The sequence below is a fragment of the Schistocerca nitens genome, chromosome 2 (genome assembly GCF_023898315.1).
Source record: "Schistocerca nitens isolate TAMUIC-IGC-003100 chromosome 2, iqSchNite1.1, whole genome shotgun sequence".
NCBI classification, from domain to species: Eukaryota; Metazoa; Arthropoda; class Insecta; order Orthoptera; family Acrididae; genus Schistocerca; species Schistocerca nitens.
The window spans coordinates 593,994,567-594,013,703 of record NC_064615.1 but is presented as its reverse complement, the minus strand read 5'-3'; the positions used below and the strand labels follow the sequence as shown (position 1 = coordinate 594,013,703).

Below are 19,137 nucleotides of genomic sequence, written 5' to 3'. Positions count from 1 at the left end.
CCCTCCAACCCTGTTCCACTCGCGAAAAGCGCGTGGGAAGAATGACTGTCGGTAAGCCTCTACATTGGCTCTAATTGCTCGAATTTTCTCCTCCTATTCATTACGCAAGACGTGGGTGGGAGGAAGTAATATGTTGCCCGACTCTTCTCAAAAATGCTCTCTCGAAACTTCAATAGTAAATCTCTACGTGATGCACAACGGCTCTTCTGAGAGTCTGCAAATGGAGTTTTTTGAGCATCTCCATAACGCTCTCTTGGAGGCCAAACGGTCCCGTGATGAAAAGTTGGATCTTCTCTCTCTCTTCTATCAGTCCTACCTGGTAGGAATCCAGAGAGATGAACAAGCGCCCTATAAGCCACTTAATTCGTGGATGAGTTACATTTCCTTGAGATTCTTCCTATGGATTGGAGTCTGGCATCTGTTTTTCCCACTACTTGCTTTTGTCATTCCACTTAAGGTCATACATATTTTACGGCAGATACTGTTTCCAGTGATTTGCCATTAATAATGTAGCTGCAAAGTAGTGAGTTCCTTTTTCTATGTACGTGAAGTATGTTACATTCATTTACGTTCAGGGTCAACTGCCAGAGCCTGTACCATTCATCAATTCTCTGGAGGTCGTTCTATCTTCTGGCTTTGCTACTTTGTTATAGACAGCTGTATCATCTGCAAACGGCCTTAAAAGAGCATCCGAAGCTTTCCACTAGATCATTTATATACCCTATTGTAAACAGCAATGGCCCTATCACACTTCCTTGGGGTACTCCGCAAATTACCTTTACATCTGTTCATTTTGTTCCGTGAAGTGCGACGTGTTAAGTTCTATCTGCAAGGAAGTTTTGAATCCAGTTGCAAATCTGCTCCGGTATTCGATAGGCTCGTATTTTTTCACTAAACTGCTCCCATTTTTCCCATTGATGTACAGTATATCCCAATTCCACCGTCTCCATTCTCACTCAGTCTCTTTTTGTCTTTCCTTGCCACTGCTGCTGTTTCCACAATACCTCGGCAGCTAAAAAACTGAGAAAGGGGAAAGGGGGGGGGGACGAGTCAAATTAATTTTTCTTTAAGACAATTGCGAAGCCTGGATATTGGTAACTGTTAACTATATCGAAAAAGGTTTCGAAGTTCCAAGAGAATATCATCTTAAGAACATACGAGTATCGTACAGATTGACGATCTGCCATCAACAGAAATTATAGAAGTGGCCATCGCTATACTTAGTACCTTTCTCGCTCGAAAAAATCGTGGGTTTGGGGATTTTCTCAGGACTCGTCCATGAACAAATGTGGCTTTCATAAGCCGCCTAAGGTCCGCCCTAGACCGCACTTAATGCAGAAGAACCAATCGATTTGTACAATTTGCCTTGGCTAGAGAAAGTGAGTAATGTTTAAATTTTGGCCTTGTGCTGTAGGATAGCTATAGTATGCTAGTTCTTCCGACAGGTATACAGTTAGTACGAGGGTCACTCCAAAAGAAATGCACACTATTTTTTTAAAAATCCATCTTTTATTCTACATGTTTGAAAGTTTTACACGGCTCGTCCCGGCGGAGGTTCGTGTCCTCCCTCGAACATGCGTGTGGGTATTTGTCCTTAAGATAATTTAGGTTAAGTAGTGTCTAGGCTTAGGGACTGATGACCTTCGCAATTAAGTCCCATAAGAAAGAAAAAAAAGTTTTACAGTGTGTAGATACATCCTTTAGGAACAATATTTTCATTTCTCCACATAATTTCCATCCCTCTCAGCTGCCTTACGCCACCTTGGAACCAGCGCCTGTGTACCCGCACGGTAAAATTCTGAACCAACCTGTTGGAGCCACTGTTTGGCAGCGTGTACAGGGGAGTCATCATCTTCAAACCTTGTTCCACGAAGAGAGTCTTTCAGTTTCCCAAAGAGATGATAGTCACATGGAGCCAGGTCAGGACTGTTAAGGCGGGTGTTTCAGTGTTGTCTATCCGAGTTTTGTGATCGCTTCCATGGTTTTTTGACTGACAAGTGGCTGTGCATTGTCGTGCAACAGCAAAACATCCTGCTTTTGCCGATATGGTCGAACACGACTCAGTCGAGCTTGAAGTTTCTTCAGTGTCGTCACACATGCAGCAGAATTTATGGTAGTTCCTCTTGGCATAATGTCCACAAGCAAGAGTCCTTTGGAATCGAAAAACACCGTAGCCATAACTTTTCCAGCAGAAGGTGTGGGTTTGAATTTTCTTTTTCTTGGGTGAATTTGCATGATGCCACTCCATTGATTGCCTCTTCGTCTCTGGTGAAAAATGATGGAGCCATGTTTCATCAACTGTCACAATTCTTCCAAGAAATTCATCTCCACCATTCTCGTACTGTTGCAAAAGTTCGCTGCATACCGTTTTTCTTGTTTCTTCCTGAGCCACTGTCAACATCCTGGGAACCCACCTGGCACAAACCTTTTTTAACGCCAACACTTTCATTATTCTGCAAACACTTCCTTCCCCTATCCCAACGTAGCGTGACAATTCGTTCACTGTGATGCGTCTGTCAGCAGTCACCAATTCGTTAACTCTCTGCACATTGTCTGGAGTGTGTGCACTACGAGGCCTGCCGCTGCGAGGACAATCCTCAATATTGCCGTGCCCGCTTTCATCACGTAACCTGCTTGCCCACCGACTAACTGTACTGCGATCGACAGCAGCATCACCATACACCTTTTTGAACCCCTTGTGGATGATTACCACAGTCTTGTTTTCACAGCACAGGCATTCTATGACAGCATCTTGAAGACGTGCTGTGACGGCGCCTCTCACTGGAACAGGTTGAACTAAGTTTGAAAACAAGCGGGAAGGATGTATCTATACACTGTAAGACTTTCACACATGCAGAATGAAAACTGTATTTTTACAAAAATAGTGTGCATTTCTTTTAGAGTTATCCAAAACAATTGACCCCTTATCTCTGTGATCAGTAGAAACCGAGATACGACCCCCTGAAAACTCACATTTTTGTGCGCGGCTTTGTGAAACATGTTACCGTGAAGGAACCTATTACATTTGTGAAGGTATGTTTGGTGTTTAATAAGAAATTCTGTTTATTCTGTATTTCATCCCCATGCGTATTTTTTGTGTATGCCCAATATTCTCCGAATTGCGCTGTGCTTAAATCACGTCAAATCTTCTTTAAAAACAATAAAACTGGGTTGCTATATTTGGAGATGGGACCCAGTCTCACATCTTGCCCCGGGCCCAGTCTTGGCTCACAGCGCCCCTGCAGATCGCTCACGACCGAGATTTTCTTCTGAGAAAAATTCACTTCAGCAGTACACGTGAGAAGTGTGTCTGCTGTTCAGTCGTACAAGATAATGCTCACAATGTTAACCTGCTCCATTACATTGAGCAGTGTTGGAAGCGGCCGCCGCAAGGTATGTCGGAAATGCGAAATTCTCTGTTGGCAGCTGATTTTAAGTACACAATGACAAAACTGTGGCAGCAGACGCGTTATGTAGTCGTGAATTTAAACTCATATCCTCAGCTAACCACAATCTCGTGATGTGTAAAATATCCGAAAAAGCGATGGACGACAATCTGCGACAGAACTAAAATCGCGATAGCTTTGTTCACAGCTATTAAAGCTAATCCTTACGAGCAAACTCAAGATGGAAAAAGTCCAGTTTCAGAGATAAAAGCAACTGTAATTTCTCGTTATCATTGGTTACCTAAAACTATCCTCTCACTGGCCAGACGAAGTGCCACGTTACCAGCCGATGGGCAGTCCTCGTTGGTTCTTGGTTGCAGATTATAGACGACACATGCAGATTCCAGACAAAAAAGAATGATAGGTAGAAAAATCAGAGCAGGCAAAGAAGTCAATACGATGATGAAAATGAAGTGGCAAAGAATTAGAAATAAAAAAATTATATACAACGAATTAATTGAATAAATATGATAACCAAAATATTTTAATTAGATTTAGAAATAAAAATTTGATGACATTCGAAGCTACGACCTTCAGCATGGTTCGTTAATACGCTAACCACTGCAAATTGTTATTTTGTTGACTGTGATCACAGATGTAAAGAAAAATTTCGCGCTACTTTTACAATGTATACGTGCAGTTCTTTAATGACGCGACAGTCGCTGTGGATGTCCACCATCTGCAGTGGATACTGCTGTGGTGCGCCCTCCGTCAAGCGCCGAGAACCTACCGCAAGCCGCAGCATTTAAACTCACGCACTCCACTACCAGCAGCCGACCTTTGGACCGCAGGAAGTCGGCAGGCGGGCCGTCAGAGGAGGGTACGAGCGGTCACAACCAGGCCAAGCAACCGACGTGCGCACCAGCCAGACTGCGTTATGCATCCACCGACAAGGCAATTAGCCAATAAGAAAGCTGTTGTCATACGCGCTCTCAGTATTTTAAGACCGCGTTCTGGCCGCAACCGGTAGTTCAAATGGTTCAAATGGCTCTGAGCACTATGGGACTCAACTGCTGAGGTCATTAGTCCCCTAGAACTTAGAACTAGTTAAACCTAACTAACCTAAGGACATCACAAACATCCATGCCCGAGGCAGGATTCGAACCTGCGACCGTAGCGGTCCTGCGGTTCCAGACTGCAGCGCCTTTAACCACACGGCCACTTCGGCCGGCCCAACCGGTAGTTCGTCCACCCGCTGAAGACTATGTTCGTCTACGAAGTCGCCGCCGGCGCTGTCTGCTTTCGACGTCACACTTCTGGGGACGGGTCCTTCTTTTGAGAGGTGACTATTGAACTTATACTCTGATCAAAATTACTTGATAGTTTGTAAGGGGTCTGTAGGCCCTTACTATAAATTTGCACTCGGCACAGGTCGATAGGGCGAACAATCGATAGTGTCGTGTTGCGAGAGCGAGTGTGGAGTTGAGCGAGTGCCATGTTGCGGGTAGACGTGTGTGGAGGCCAGTTGTTGTAATGCAAGGCTTTAACGACAAAGGGAGTTGCCATCGCCGTGGTTAAACCCCTTTGTACTAGAAATAATACCGGGAAAGTATAATTACGGAAGTGGTCAGTGACATTTCCAGTGCCGATATTTTGGTTTCGCGTCTACCGCGCCGGCATCACCTTGGATTGCAGTGTTGGATTGCAGTGTTGGATGCAGTGATGGATTAGCGTGTGACGATAATAGAAAATGAAGAAGCCTGTGCTGAGATTAGCCGTAATTAGATATGTATGACAAAGGCAGTGGCTGTCTCCTCCTTTTTGTGTTTTTGAGACGAATATAGGTTCGTGATTAGCGAAACTGTGTTGGTGTTTTTCTTGTTACTGGACATTTCATTATTACAGTATTGAGAAGGACGAACTGGAAAGTAACAACTTCCGTAGCAGTCAATTCCGATTGCCAGCCCCATTAGGTACACGGTCACATTAACAATAATTATTGGGCTGCTATTCGATCAGATCAGGTCGGGATAAATAATCGGAGGTGTTACACCTTGGCTTACCGTGAAAGGACAAGTGCAATCTTCGGACGAATGGTGAGAACAATAGGTAATTTTATCTTGCTTAACGCGAGAAAATATTTTTCAATTTCGGATCAAGACAGAGCATAGACTTTAAAAAATCGCGACAAGAGACAGTGCATTTTGAACAATACGAAGTAATAGCATCTTACGATTGTGAATAAACTGTTTTTCCGCCATATTAGATGAGAGTAGTAGTGTCGATAAACTGTGTTATAATGTGCAAACGCGTAAATCCGCGCGAAAAACTGTGAAAAGTGAACGCCAAAGAAAGACACATGTGAACGTTACTACAACAAAACGAGCCAAGAATTCGTCACGAAAGCTTTTAAAGAAGTGTTTAATAGTAATGTTATGACCGAAATTGCTTTTTGAATAATGAAAATCGAGCAAATTCATGTGGACCCATAAACTGTTATGCAGGCGACAATTTATGTGGCGACGCAATTGTTGAATGACGTCACGCAGACCCATGCAACAGCTGCGCCAAAGAGCTTCGATCCGCGAGGTGATTTCACACGTCATCCCAACTACCTGTGCAAGGAGTAGGTCAGGCGCAGATGCACTACACTGACAGTGAGCAGCGCGACTTCGAGACACCGAGCGCCAACCCGGCATCTAGCGGCCGAACTACAAACTATGCCCACCTGCAGCGCCACGGAGCAGCCGACTGAGAACTACGACGACTCGCCACAGATCTTCAGCGCGACTTCACGCGGCTCCGGCGGCAGTACAGCGCCATGCCCACTTCAAACGTCAAAACATCGCGACTCATGGTATTGTCAGTTGGTGAGTGAAGACAACTGGTTAGCATAACATTAAATTGCAGTATACTGTCTTCACGATAAATAAACAGTTTTAAACTGCGTTTTACCTTAAGACAAGTGCCCAATTACAGTAATTTCCGAAAAGTTTGCGAAACATACTCTGAAATATAGCACACTTATTTATGCATACTGCACTGTCTAAATGGTGATTACACAGATATGCTCATTGTTTTTGGAGATTTTACATTTATAGATTTAATGAATGGTGTGATTTGTCTTATTTAAAACATTTTACATAAACTGTGTATGTGAAAATTGATATTTGAAATTATTAGGTTTTGGGAGTCGTTATGTTCAGTACTCATACGTATTGTATCAATTTTGGGATTAACTGAAAATACTACAGTTACTGTTTGATTAGTTTAGCGGTAATTAGGAGTGTTTTGGGTTACTAGAGGTTATTTTATATTACTTGCCTGTGCATTAAAAATAAACCAAACATGTCTACTGAAGAGAAGCAGGTTTGTGAGGCAGTAGTTGAAAGGAAAGGGATAAGACAGGAAGACAGAGATGATTCAGGAATCAGTGATTATGGATTGTCATTAGAAAGCCCATTAGCACATTCAACTAGTTACTCCGAGACACCGGGGCAAACGACGAGAGATAAGCCAGTTTCAGAGGGTGAGGATATACGGTCAATGTTAGCAGACTTGTTGAAGGAAATCAAGGCAACAAAAGTGAGGGAAGAAATATTCCACAAATCATTAGAGAAAGGTTTACAAGAAACTAGAGAATCATTAAAGGAAGATTTACAAGAAATTAGAGAAAGGGAAGAAATATTCCACAAATCATTAAAGGAAGATTTACAAGAAACCAAAGAAAGCTTAGAAAAGTCATTTAAGGAAACTATAGCACAAGAGATCAAAACATTGCAAATGAAGATAGAATATAATCTGAAGAAGGAAATGCAGGAGTTACAAGAACGACTGAAGATGGACATCAACGAGAGAGATAGTAAGCTACAGAAGAGCATAGACCAAGTCCAGGGAGACGTGGAGAAGATGGAAGGAAAGTTAACAAAAAAGATAGAAGACGATATTGAAGAGACTAAAGCCGAATTGGGAGAAAGGATCACCGAAGTGGAAACAAATTGCAATCATCGAATCGCCGAGGTGACGCAGATGCAGAAACAATGCAATGATGCGGTTAAGGGGATAGGAGATAGGCAAAACCAACTGGCCGTCAATCTGAGAAATGCTATAGCCGTGCAACGAGAAGAGGATAACAAGAGGGTTGCAATGGAGGTCAGGCAATTACAACAGGGAGTGCAACAATTGGAGAGCAAGACAGAAGAAATTGATAGACGAATTAGCAATGCCACTTTAACCGTTGGGGAAGGTAGAGTCGTTACCATGATGAGCAGTGATAATCGGTACGTCCAAAATAATACAGGGCAGAAGTTTAAACCGAAAGGAGGGTTGCACCCAATGATATTTATGAAATGGTTAAAAGGAGTTTTCCCAGCACATTTCAAGGACGCAGACAAGATTCAATTTGCAATAGATAGGATGGAAGTTGAGGCCTTCACTTGGGGAGTCAGGAAGAAGGAAGGGACTACTAGTTATGATCAGTTTGAAGTGGAATTCTTGAAGAAACACTGGTCCAAAAGTCATCAGTGTGCAGCACTTGAGGACCTACTACACCAGAGAGGAACGTTGAGAGAGTTTGCCGAACATTTGTGGGAATTGAACGAGACCTTGGAACAACCCCTGAGTGATGACATAATGATATCAGCGATAAAAAGAAGATTGAGCCGGAGAATGCAAGAAACTGTATCCGGGAGCCTAATTAAAGATAGGGAGGTCTTGATGGAGATACTGGAACAGTTGGAATCTGTTCGATCACAGGAACACAATCAAGCTAATGATCAAAACCGAGAGGGAAGTAGTGACCAAAGGAATCATTTTAATAATTCGTCTGATTATAGAGGAAGAGGTGGTGGCCATAAGTATAGGAACCATGGTGGTGAACGGCAATGGAGAAATGATTGGAGAAGGAGTGAAGAACCAAGAGATCATGAGAGAGGAAGGGATAGGCGAATGAATGACACAGTGCATATAGAAGAGGCGGAGAGACCGGAAAACTGAATGACACTCCAGATGAGGTCCGGTCAGGAGTGAGAGCGACAAGGACCAGAATAAACCTACTAAGACATGTTTAGAACATTTAGTTGTTAATCGGACATTTGAAGAAGGGGAATGTTTATTTGCATTGTATTTTCTGATGTATTATAACTAGAACTTCATATTTCATATCGATGATTACCTGAGAATGGGTGTAAAACCTGTAACAACTAATTTGTAATATAATAACTCATATGTCATGTGTTCACGTAATAATTTTTGATTGTATGTTGTGTGTTACATTCAATATGGACTATAGAGAATTATTGCTGCTTGATAAAAAAAATTGTGATTTGGACAATGCCATGTTTGTGAGATGTAATAACCTTTTGTAGAATATTATTGTGGAGGCAGCCCACTACCGGAGTCGAGGGATTATTTGGTGAATTGTAATTTCATTAATTATTTACACTATATGTTTTGTTCAGATGTAATGATATCTAATTTCCTTGCCGATTCTTTTACGCCAGAGGCTCCAAAGAAGTTTTCGAGGGCGGGGATGTAAGAGGTCCGTAGGCCCTTACTATAAATTTGCACTCGGCACAGGTCGATAGGGCGAACAAACGATAGTGTCGTGTTGCGAGAGCGAGTGTGGAGTTGAGCGAGTGCCATGTTGCGGGTAGACGTGTGTGGAGACCAGTTGTTATAATGCAAGGCTTTAACGACAAAGGGAGTTGCCATCGCCGTGGTTAAACCCCTTTGTACTAGAAATAATACCGGGAAAGTATAATTACGGAAGTGGTCAGTGACATTTCCAGTGCCGATATTTTGGTTTCGCGTCTACCGCGCCGGCATCACCTTGGATTGCAGTGTTGGATTGCAGTGTTGGATGCAGTGATGGATTAGCGTGTGACGATAATAGAAAATGAAGAAGCCTGTGCTGAGATTAGCCGTAATTAGATATGTATGACGAAGGCAGTGGCTGTCTCCTCCCTTTTGTGTTTTTGAGACGAATATAGGTTCGTGATTAGTGAAACTGTGTTGGTGTTTTTCTTGTTACCGGACATTTCATTATTACAGTATTAAGAAGGACGAACTGGAAAGTAACAACTTCCGTAGCAGTCAATTCCGATTGCCAGCCCCATTAGGTACACGGTCACATTAATAATAATTATTGGGCTGCTATTCGACCAGATCAGGTCGGGATAAATAATCGGAGGTGTTACAAGTTGACACTTCACTCGTTGGAGCTGGTTTCCTCCACTGAGAGTACTCTACATCACGCCGGAACCGTTCGCTGTTGTCATACTGTCGCAACAATTGGTCACTTCACTTCCAGTTCTTTGAGCGGCTTTCTTTCTTGATGTGTTTGGACCCCGAATCAGGGGTATCGCACTTTTATTTCGTATTTTATCATGCATGATTACCACAACACAAACAAGAAACATACATACACGCGCACACACGCGCCACGCACTCACACACACACACACACACACACACACACACTCACTCACTCACAGATGCTAATGAAATACAAACGTTTCATACACAGGACTAACTAAACACTACTGGATACTTCCGCACAAGATGTGATTCAGGGTCACATATGCCGTTATCACAATTACCGAGGTCGGCTTACATTAGATAAGCTTCGCATGACATTCCGTGAAACTGAGTTTTTGAAGGCCGTAGTTCATCATTGCGACTCGGTGATCACAGTCAACAAAATAACAATTTGCGGTGGTTAGCGTATTAACGAACCATGCTGAAGGTCGTAGCTTCGAATGTCGTCAAATTTTTATTTCTAAATCTAATTAAAATATTTTGATTATCATATTTATTCAATTAAATCGTTGTATATAATTTTTTATTTCTAATTCTTTGCCACTTCATTTTCATCATCGTATTGACTTCTTTGCCTGCTCTGATTTTTCTACCTATCATTCTTTTTTGTCTGGAATCTGCATGTGTCGTCTATAATCTGCAACCAAGAACCAACGAGGACTACCCATCGGCTGGTAACGTGGCAGTTCGTGTGGCCAATGAGAGGATAGTTTTAGGTAACCAATGATAACGAGAAATTACAGTTGCTTTTATCGCTGAAACTGAACTTTTTCCATCTTGAATTTGCTCGTAAGGATTAGCTTTAATAGCTGTGAACAAAGCTATCGCGATTTTAGTTCTGTCGCAGATTGCCGTCCATCGCTTTTTCGGATATATTACACATCACGAGATTGTGGTTAGCTGAGGATATGAGTTTCAAATCGCGACTACAAAACGCGTCTGCTGCCGCAGTTTTGTCATCGTGTACTTAAAATCAGACCGAGCGAGGTGGCGCAGTGGTTAGCACACTGGACTCGCATTCGGGAGGACGACGGTTCAATCCCGTCTCCAGCCATCCTGATTTAGGTTTTCCGTGATTTCCCTAAATCGTTTCAGGCAAATGCCGGGATGGTTCCTTTGAAAGGGCACAGCCGATTTCCTTCACAATCCTTCCCTAACCCGAGCTTGCGCTCCGTCTCTAATGACCTCGTTGTCGACGGGACGTTAAACACTAACCACCAACCACCAACTTAAAATCAGCTGCCAACAGAGAATTTCGCATTTCCGACATACCTTGCGGCAGCCGCTTCCAACGCTGCTCCGAGTTACACATTAATAATAGCATTTGTGAAGTGACTTTCCATGTTTCTGTGTTACCTATAACAGAGCGGTAGTCGGCGGCCGATGTGTGAACGCCGTAGCGGCAAGTGACAAACGTCAGTTATCAAATAATTGTAAGCGGACTATAGATAGATTTTCATATCCTGTGCTGGACACGGACTTTCGCTCAGCACCAAGACAGGACATAATAAGCGTTACGGTACTGACCATGCCTGTTTTTGTTTCCAAGTGTTGCTTGAGTTTTCTGCTAGGAACTGACAGATTTTGTCCTTTGTATCTGGACACTTCAGGAAGATATGAAGATGGTATCCAACATGCTGTCCACACACTAAATTTGTAGTGCCCATGTCCACTATACTCATTACTCGCGGCAGTCAATCTACCGATTCCCGTAAGAGTTCGGGCAATGTGCGTGCATCCGCACTGAAGAAGATCATTGGCCAGTACGCCTTATCTATAAGAAGATGGTATCTGTTCTTTCGGATAATGGATCTTGCTGCTTCGGTCAGCACTACTACGTCGATTTCTATTACTGTTCCTGATATCTGAGCTCCCAATATTTAAACTGATAGGAACAGGTAACAGTGGGAAGACTTTTTTAAGGCCACTGTCAACGTTAGACCTCTAACAATAGCAATAACGACTGTAGACACCCGTATGGAGGACATAGTAATAAACACTGCTGGAGTAGAGAAACTGAAAGACTAGAAAGCCAATAAGTCAGCAAGTTCTGATGGAATCCCAGTGCGGTTTTACAAAGAGTGTTCTACAGCATTGGTCCCATAGTTAGCTTGCACTCATAGCGAGTCTCTCGCCCAGCACAAGGTCCCAAGCGACTGGGAAAAAAGTACAGGTGACTCCTGTATATAAGAAGGATAAGCTAAAGGGCTCGTAAAATTACAGACCAATATCAGAAACATCAGTTTGCTGCAGAATCCTTGAACATATTCTCAATTCGAATACAATAAATTACGATGAGAGGGAAAAGCTTCTGTCCACAAATCAGCAGGGTTTTAGAAAGCATCGCCCATGTGAAACTCAGCTTGCCCTTTTCTCACATGAGATCCTGCGAACCATGGATGAAGGGCAACAGGTGGATTCCAGATTACTCGACTTCCGTAAAGCATGTGACACGGTGCGCCGCTGGCAACTGTTAACCAAGGTACAAGCATACGGAATAGATTCCCATGTACTGTATATGAGCGGCTCGAAGTTTTCTTGTTCTTGTTGTGGTCTTCAGTCCTGAGACTGGTTTGATGCAGCTCTCCATGCTACTCTATCCTGTGCAAGCTTCTTCACCTCTAAGTACCTACTGCAACCTACATCCTTCTGAATCCGCTTAGTGTATTCATCTCTTGGTCTCCCTCTACGATTTTTACCCTCCACGCTGCCCTCCAATGCTAAATTTGTGATCCCTTGATGCCTCAGAACATGTCCTACCAACCGGTCCCTTCTTCTAGTCAAGTTGTGCCACAAACTCCTCTTCTCCCCAATTCTATTCAATACCTCCTCATTAGTTATGTGATCTACCCATCTAATCTTCAGCATTCTTCTGTAGCACCATATTTCGAAAGCTTCTATTCTCCTCCTGTCCGAACTATTTATCGTCCATGTTTCACTTCCATACATGGCTACACTCCATACAAATACTTTCAGAAACGACATCCTGACACTTAAATCTATACTCAATGTTAACAAATTTCTCTTCTTCAGAAACGATTTCCTTGCCATTGCCAGTCTACATTTTATATCCTCTCTACTTCGACCATCATCAGTTATTTTACTCCCTAAATAGCAAAACTCCTTTACTACTTTAAGTGCCTCATTTCCTAATCTAATTCCCTCAGCATCACTCGATTTAATTTGACTACATTCCATTATCCTCGTTTTGCTTTTGTTGATGTTCATCTTATATCCTCCTTTCAAGACACTGTCCATTCCATTCAACAGCTCTTCCAAGTCCTTTGCTGTCTCTGACAGAATTACAATGTCATCGGCGAACCTCAAAGTTTTTACTTCTTCTCCATGAATTTTAATACCTACTCCGAATTTTTCTTTTGTTTCCTTTACTGCTTGCTCAACATACAGATTGAATAGCATCGGGGAGAGGCTACAACCCTCTCTCACTCCTTTCCCAACCACTGCTTCCCTTTCATGCCCCTCGACTCTTATAACTGCCATCTGGTTCCTGTACAAATTGTAAATAGCCTTTCGCTCCCTGTATTTTACCCCTGCCACCTTCAGAATTTGGAAGAGAGTATTCCAGTTAACGTTGTCAAAAGCTTTCTCTAAGTCTACAAATGCTAGAAACGTAGGTTTGCCTTTTCTTAATCTTTCTTCTAAGATAAGTCGTAAGGTTAGTATTGCCTCACGTGTTCCAACATTTCTACGGAATCCAAACTGATCTTCCCCGAGGTCCGCTTCTACCAGTTTTTTCATTCGTCTGTAAAGAATTCGCGTTAGTATTTTGCAGCTGACTTATTAAACTGATAGTTCGGTAATTTTCACCTCTGTCAACACCTGCTTTCTTTGGGATTGGAATTATTATATTCTTCTTGAAGTCTGAGGGTATTTCGCCTGTCTCATACATCTTGCTCACCAGATGGTAGAGTTTTGTCATGATTGTCTCTCCCAAGGCCATCAGTAGTTCTAATGGAATGTTGTCTACTCCCGGGGCCTTGTTTCGACTCAGATCTTTCAGTGCTCTGTCAAACTCTCCACGCAGTATCTTATCTCCCATTTCGTCTTCATCTACATCCTCTTCCATTTCCATAATATTGTCCTCAAGTACATTGCCCTTGTATAAACCCTCTATATACTCCTTCCACCTTTCTGCCTTCCCTTCTTTGCTTAGAACTGGGTTGCCATCTGAGCTCTTGATATTCATACAAGTGGTTCTCTTCTCTCCAAAGGTCTCTTTAAGTTTCCTGTAGGCAGTATCTATCTTACCCCTAGTGAGACAAGCCTCTACATCCTTACATTTGTCCTCTAGCCATCCCTGCTTAGCCATTTTGCACTTCCTGTCGATCTCATTTTTGAGACGTTTGTATTCCTTTTTGCCTGCTTCATTTACTGCATTTTTATATTTTCTCCTTTCATCAATTAAATTCAATATTTCTTCTGTTACCCAAGGATTTCTATTAGCCCTCGTCTTTTTACCTACTTGATCCTCTGCTGCCTTCACTACTTCATCCCTCAGAGCTACCCATTCTTCTTCTACTGTATTTCTTTCCCCCATTCCTGTCAATTGTTCCCTTATGCTCTCCCTGAAACTCTCTACAACCTCTAGTTCTTTCAGTTTATCCAGGTCCCAACTCCTTAAATTCCCACCTTTTTGCAGTTTCTTCAGTTTCAATCTGCAGTTCATAACCAATAGATTGTGGTCAGAATCCACATCTGCCCCTGGAAATGTCTTACAATTTAAAACCTGGTTCCTAAATCTCTGTCTTACCATTATATAATCTATCTGATACCTTTTAGTATCTCCAGGATTCTTCCAGGTATACAACCTTCTTTTATGATTCTTGAACCAAGTGTTAGTTATGATTAAGTTATGCTCTGTGCAAAATTCTATAAGGCGGCTACCTCTTTCATTTCTTCCCCCCAATCCATATTCACCTACTATGTTTCCTTCTCTCCCTTTTCCTACTGACGAATTCCAGTCACCCATGACTATTAAATTTTCGTCTCCCTTCACTACCTGAATAATTTCTTTTATCTCGTCATACATTTCATCAATTTCTTCATCATCTGCAGAGCTAGTTGGCATATAAACTTGTACTACTGTAGTGGGCATGGGCTTCGTGTCTATCTTGGCCACAATAATGCGTTCACTATGCTGTTTGTAGTAGCTAACCCGGACTCCTATTTTTTTATTCATTATTAAACCTACTCCTGCATTACCCCTATTTGATTTTGTATTTATAACCCTGTAATCACCAGACCAAAAGTTTTGTTCCTCCTGCCACCGAACTTCACTAATTCCCACTATATCTAACTTTAACCTATCCATTTCCCTTTTTAAATTTTCTAACCTACCTGCCCGATTAAGGGATCTGACATTCCACACTCCGATCCGTAGAACGCCAGTTTTCTTTCTGCTGATAACGACGTCCTCCTGAGTAGTCCCCGCCCGGAGATACGAATGGGGGACTGTTTTACCTCCGGAATATTTTACCCAAGAGGACGCCATCATCATTTCATCATACAGTAAAGCTGCATGCCCTCGGGAAAAAAGTAACAGAAACCAGAATGTTGTCCTCGATGGCGTGTATTCTTCAGAGACAGGGGGATCGTCAGGAGTGCCTCAGGGAGGTGTGACAGGACCGCTGTTACTTTTCATATACGTAAATGATACGGTGGGCAGAGTAAGCAGCAGTGTGTGTTTGTTTGGTGGTGATGCTGTAGTGTACGGGAAGGTGACGAAGTTGAGTGACTAGAAGAATACAAGATGACTTAGACAACATTTTTAGTTGATGTGATGAATGGCAGCTAGCTCTAAATATAGAAAAATGTACGTTAATGGGGATGACTGTGGAAAACAAACCCATGATGTTCGAATACAGTATTAGTAGTATGTGACACAATCACGTCGTTTAAATATCTGGGCGTAACGTTGCAGAGCGATGTGATATGGACTGAGCACGTGAGGGTTGTGATAGCGGAGCCGAGTGGTCGACCTCGGTTTATTGAGAGGATTCTAGGAAAGTGTGGTTCATCTGGAAAGGTGATCGCGTATGGGACGTTAGTACGACCTCTTCTTGAGTACTGCTCGAGTATTTGGGATCTGCGCCACGTCGGATTAAATGAAGGCCCTGAACCAATTCAGAGTCAGGCTGCCAGATTTGTTACCAGTAGATTCGATCAATACACATGTATAACGGAGATGCTTCGGGAACTCAAATGAGGATCAGTGGAGGGAATCCGACGTTTTACTCGTGGAACACTATTCAAAAAAGTGAGGCTGACTGCAGGGGGATTCTGCTGTCGCCGACGCGCATTTCGCTTAAGGACCATGAAGATAAGATTAAAGAGGTTAGGGCTCGTACAGAGACTTATAGACAGTCGTTTTTCCTTCGCTCTGTTTGCGAGTTGAACAGAAACGGAAATGTCTAGTTGTGGTACAGGGTACCTCTACCACGCATCATACGGTGACTTGCGGAGTATGTATGTGGATGTGAAACTGTAACCATTGCAGTGGGTAGTGCTGCGGTGTCAGTCCTATTTGACTTAAACTGCGTGATGCAACAGTTGCCAGCCCATCATGGGAGTTACATATAATTCCTCAGAGGAACTTTTTTGGCAGTATGTAGACAAGTGAGGAAAATAATTAACAATGTCGACTTATAAGAAATTATACAGAATTTTGTATTAATCAGTAGCATAAATAAAAACAAAATCTGACAAAAAACGCTCACGAGGCATGAAACAGGCGGAGTCAGCTTCCTCCCCCCTCTTTCCCCCTATATAAGCGAAATTCCTCTATATATAAGGAAATTTCAAGAAACAGTGATATTCAGTTCCAGCTTGAACTTTCTTTTAAACAATTAGCCCCGTCACGTTCCTCTGTTAGAAGCCTCATTTCAAATTCGCTATTTACGACGATTATTTACGTGTGATTGTGGCAGCTAGAAGAGCAGCAACACGTGTGAAGTGTGTTGGAGCGTGACTCGTTGATGAATGCAGTGGACTTAGCGACTAATTGTACCTGTTACTGTACTGACCGTCGATCAGGATGAGGCGCCGTGAGCAGTAGGCGAGGTTCACGATTAGGACCACACATTCTCTCTTTTATTTTTTTTCCTTATTTGTTATTTCAAGCCCTCCGAGGAAATGTGTAAGACGTCTGTTGAGCCTAAGTGTTACATGTTTTACAAAACCGTACAGTATATAACAATGCGACAATTTTGCTTTTAAAACACAGATAATAAGTTGGTGAATTTTCTGTAAATACCGAAGACTTACATAATGTTTGCAGCATACAGAGATCATGACGTTTGTGGTGCTATGATGTGATGATGGTGCTGGTGATGAACAGAAAAATTAGTTCATGACAGAGATGAAAAGATGTTTGCAGCAATGATAAAGTGCAGGAAGCGTGTAATATTGAACTGGTGGAGGGGGATGGGGGGCGGAGGTCTGATGGCACAAGAGAGAAACGACAGGAAACGTTAGGATACGACTGGTATGGAGTATTGTAGACTAAAGTTGACTACATACTGAGAAACAGCAGCGAAAGGGATAGCATACTGTAGGCTAAAGTTGGGTGTATATTGAGATGGATTTCAGGGTTTGGTAGGGGGAGTTGTTTGAAGTTCTTGCGGGAGGGGATGGACAAGGCATAACGGTACATGGAAGTTGCAGTATGAGTGTAATGGTGAGGCAGAGTATCTGGACTGAAAGTAGGATATGTAATGTTGGTATTGGATTTTCGGGTTCGAAGTTTCACTGGAAAGAGGAGAAGTTGTGGGGAACTGGACGAGTCGGTGCAGGATGCAAGTTGAAAAAGGCAGGAAAGTGAGGAGGTATGCAGATCTGTCGAGGATTTGAAAGGATCTGTAAAATTTGGGATCAATGGAAATCCAGGGAGAGTCGGATTACATTAGGATAGGGTGGATGAGGAATTTATAGGTGAGGACGTAGGTAGGAGGATGTAGCCCACATTAATGCATGTTCGTAGTTTTAATAGGCTTCAGGCTTTATCCCATTGGCTGCTACAGACGTGCTCTCTGCATTTCGTGCTGAGGGCGGCGTCTGTTAGGGCTGTACTGGTCGCCAAATGTTGGTACCTGTGCCGAGAGACGGCTTTCCTGCCGACATAAAATTTTTATAATCCTATATTTCGAAAAATATTAGGTGAAAAACTTGCACATCTTACAGTTTGATATCTTTACTCGATAAAGAAGTGAATTTCTTTTTACTGTCCATTATAAGTAATGCTCTGCATCAAATTAAGTAAATCATCTCACGGAATTTTAAAGAGTTTGCAGAGATAAAAACGCACTGCATAAACTTTGCGTATGGTCGATTTTAGCTCATATATTACGGTAAATGAAATGTAAATAAGATATTTAAATATTATTTAGAATTAAGATAGGCGACCATTCAGGTACTTGCGCATCGCAAATCAAGTGATCATAACAATCGTCATATCTCATAGACGTATCAAGGTATCGAAACTATTTTTTTTTGTGTGCAAATAGCACACAATGAGGCACAGATGTTCTGTAATAAATACTGGAAACTGCTTCATTCACCGAGATATTGAAATAATTCGTCAACAGCAGTGAGGGTCAACGGCTTAGGACTCATACAGACGACCACACCAATATTGGAAAACCCAAACGGTGCGCGTTTACACATCCACAACACCTGAGGAAAGACATAGTAGGATGTGTATACACGCCCACAGCAGCGAAAAGAATGACGTATTGTAGGCTAAAGTGGGTATACATTGAGACGGAGTTGGTTGAAGTTCTCTTGGAATTGATGGACAAGGCAGGTAAGGTGCAGTATGAGAGCAATGGCGAGGCAGAGCATCTGGACTGAAAATAAGGAGGTAGGATACGTAATAGTGGTATTGGATTTTCAGGTCTGAAGTTTCACTAGGGAGAGGAGAAGTTGTTGCAACTATACGAATCGGTATGGAACGCAAGTTGGAGACGGCAGGAAAGTGAGGAAGAACGCATATCTGTCTAGGATTTCAGGGGACCTGTAAAATTTTGGAGCAGGGAAGATTCAGGAAGCACTGGAATAGGTTAGGATGGGGTGCATGGGGGGTGTATTGGTAAGGATATAGGTAAGAGGATGTAGCACCAAGGTACTGCCTGTAGAAGTTTCAATATGCATCAGGCTTTATGCTGAATAGTGATGGGGTCATACGGTCTTTGTTGATTTTATATTTGGATACCGCAGATTGTTCGTTTCGTTTCTGAAATGTAATTCGATCGCTTTATTGTATGATTGTATGATAGCGGAACAAACACTGGTAGCAGTTACTGCTGCAAAATATCTGGGAGTATGCGTGAGGAACGATTTGAAGTGGAATGATCATATAAAATTAATTGTTGGTAAGGCGGGTACCAGGTTGAGATTCATTGGGAGAGTTCTTAGA

At 42.4% G+C, this 19,137-nt stretch overlaps 1 protein-coding gene across 1 annotated transcript in view; it reads right to left on the bottom strand.

Moving 5' to 3' along the window:
- LOC126234508 (proto-oncogene tyrosine-protein kinase receptor Ret-like) overlaps nucleotides 1-19,137 on the bottom strand; it is a 141,164-nt gene that overhangs the window by 54,172 nt on the left and 67,855 nt on the right. The window lies entirely within an intron of this gene.